We start from the raw sequence: 3,504 nt of genomic DNA, 5'->3' as shown, positions 1-3,504 counted from the left end.
GTATTCTAGACATTCAATTTTGATATTGTTAGCTTTAAATAATTTTATTATCCTAAAAATCCACTAGAAGCACACATTGAGAAAGTGTTTTATTTAAATTGGGTATTAAATTTTCAATTTATTTGACTATATACAAAACCAAAAATAAAACATAGTATTATTAATAGATATGTTTCTCACAGTTATGAGTATGTGCATTTTTTTTTGATTAACAATTACTGAACACCACTACCCAATAATCCCTTGGAATTGGTGAAATATAGGGAAAATAGAAGGACAAATTAGTGAGCCCATCATCGTTGAAAGATTTAAAGGCAACTAGATTGTTAAAAATGCAGATCTGGGAAAATGGCCAATGTTAATGGCAGAAAGAATTTACTGTGTCAATGTGAAGGTCTAAAGGGAGGTCATCCATTCAGAACTTGGCCCTATAAACTACACTGTATATTGTAATTTTACCACCATACAAAAGAAGTTTATGTAATGGAGACATTTGCATCTAAATTTGGAATTCTAAAACACTTAATGTAATTTATTGGAAATATGATCATGAATTTTTTAAAAAACATTTTTCTTCACATTACAATGAACACTAACTTAGAATACAAACCTTATTAAGTAATGCTTGCATATGTTGGTTTTTCCCTTTAAGTGAGCATGGAGCTTTTGGCATTATGTTTATCAAAAAATAAATATTTCTAGCAATACATCAAATATTGGAAAATACTGATGATACCTCAGTTTACTTGTTCTGTTAAGAGTTTTGACAATCAAATAGTACAGTAAATGGATCATATATTTAGTTTTGTTTGATGTATTGCTAGAAATATATTTTCAGAAGAATTCTGTAGCCTGTAAATATTTATGATCAATAAAGAAATTCTTGTTAGGTTAAAGCAAGCAATGTTAAATAGCCTCTATATTTTTGCAATGCACTGAATATATACAACAATTTTGAGAAGCAGATGTTTCCTATCTATTTGAAAATTACTTCCTGAAGTATTGCACATTCCTTTAGGATCATATAGGAAAAGGAATTTTAAGTCTCAAATAGATACCACAATTTTTCTTCTGTGGCTTTATTCACTCTTTCAAATACTTACTTTGTTTTAAAACCAAACCTAACAGAAGTTAGCTCAATGAAAACGCAATAAAAAAAAAAAAAAACTGCAAATGGAACTGTAAAACGAGGGAAGGCAACTCTATGTAAGTAATGATTTATATCTCTAGAAATTTTCAAGCAAAGTTTGTCTGTCAGTGATGCTACAGAAGAGATTTCTGAAAAGTGGGAGAAGGGAAGAAATGAAATCCAAGTAGAGCGACAGATGATTTATCATTTAAATTGGGCAAAGTGAAAAAGAGTGAATGGTACACAATTAATAGTTATTACGGGCAATGATTATAAACCCAGACTCCTTCAGGCAAAAAAAAAAAAAAAAAAAAGCCATATGGTTACTCAAATTCTGAAGTCCCTTTTAATCTTATTATTTGGAGATCAAGACTTGGTGATATATAACAACATTATTTCACAAAGTTTTAGTTAGGTTGTATGGAGACTAGCATGAATTCTTTCTCTAATGGATAGACAAGTCATGGTTCTGGCAGCAAAGTCTACAGACCAACTCTGGACCTCCATCTTTGATGTCATTACATAAGACTGAAAAACTGATAAACTGATATTGGAAAATAAAATAATAAAATTATAACAGTGTTAAAAAACAATTAAAATGGGACCTAGCCCCAAAATGCCATATACCAAGATTCCAAAGCATATCCATAATTAAGTTATCAAATTAGTATAGTCGTAGATGATCCTTCTAAAAATTTAGGGAAAAATCAAATTTGTGTGACTAAGAAACAAGTATAATTTATACATAGTAGACAATAAAGGAACTAAGGAAATAGAGGGAAATATGCCAATAATCAGAAGGTCTTAATTGCTTAAGAAACATTATTATCCTGTGCTGTCAGCTGGAAAGAGTGCTACAGGCCACCCCATTTCTTCTTGATTCATTGGCCTCAGGAAGTAATTCTGCAATTGTTCTCATCATTTGATAAGAAGGTATAAGCTTGTAAAGCAGAGATTCCATTAGTCTAGTCTCAGAACTGTAGTGCCTTTAAGGAAACACCCCACAGGGATGCATACTTTTATTGAAGCCTCTTCAAAATAGCTAAGGGCAGAGAAGGGGCTGAGATGAAAGGAGATCAAAAAAGTGACATGCGGAAAAAAAGAATCTCCCTTGTACAGATACTCCTTTCATTTTAATCATAAAAGGATAGGATTAGAAATCAAGGCCTTTGTTTTCTAGTGTTTTGGGTTCTGAGTAGAAGGCAAGAAAAATGTTTAACCTTCTTATTCTCAGATACTCTAAACTTAAAGCATTTCAAGATCTTCTGCCACTTTTTGAGAAATGTTTGTTTCTTTGAAAAAATGTGGCAATAAATGTGAAATAGTACCAATAAAAGCAATTTATAAAATTGTTAAAACAATAATTTCTTTTCAAATAATCACAGCATCTTAAATATCTAAAAATTTGTCACACACCTTTACAAGAAACTATAGTGGTTTTATGAATTACTGGGAATGTTTCATTGTAAGTTCTATAGTCATATCTATTATAATAGGCTCAGCCTCAATAGGATAACTACTTTTGAAAGGCTGGTATCAACCAACTAATTCAGTTGTTTCTTATTCCTGTCTACTTTTACAAGCAAAGGGGAAGTATATAACACAGATTTCTTATTCCAGAAATTCTAGTTGTTTTTCATAAACTCCCAATTTTAATTTTACATCTTGGACATTTCTCCTGGGTACCTACTTTCTTTGAATCTTTATCTGTAGCTGAGAACATTATGTTTTTGCTTACAAGCCCAACTGCAAACTTTACTGTGTCTTTTTCTGGGCAATAGTTACAGTATTCACTAATGACACTTCTTTTCCTCCATAGTAACCAATACCCCTGTAGTGACGTTACTCTCACCTCGGTGCTTCTCAGTTACTAACCTAATGCCAGTAACTTGGTCTTTCTCTCTTGAAGGTAAAGCTACTTATTAATCAATGTTTTTGTCTTGGCTGAGAGTAAAATTAAACAAAGAACATTTTCAGATGCATATCTCAATCTCTTCAACTCAGCAATGTGTTTGTAAGGTTTTTGGATGGGCGGCAGAGAAAGAAAGAGGAGCAGAGTGAAAAGGACAAGCAAGGAGGCTTTACTGGGGGAGGAGAAAAGAGAGTGCTCCTGGGCGAAGTTCACTGGTCCTGAGAGGGGGGGCCAGAGAAATCGCGCACCCAGAAGTGTTGAGTGGGCTTATAAAGGTTTTGGAGTTGGGGGATGGGGGTTTCTCTTCAGCAAACTTTTGGTGCGCAAAGTAGAGAGTTCTTTGTTACAGCCTTTAGGGTGGGACTCATGGGCTTCCTTTTTCTTTAGGGAGGGGAGGGGTGCCCGCCACCAGCCTTACAGTGTTTACTGCCCTCATGAAAATTACAATCCAGTCGGGTAAAGG

Source organism: Propithecus coquereli, unplaced genomic scaffold, assembly GCF_000956105.1.
Source record: "Propithecus coquereli isolate 6110/MARCELLA unplaced genomic scaffold, Pcoq_1.0 Scaffold542, whole genome shotgun sequence".
NCBI lineage: Eukaryota > Metazoa > Chordata > Mammalia > Primates > Indriidae > Propithecus > Propithecus coquereli.
Note: the sequence above shows the minus strand (reverse complement) of the source record.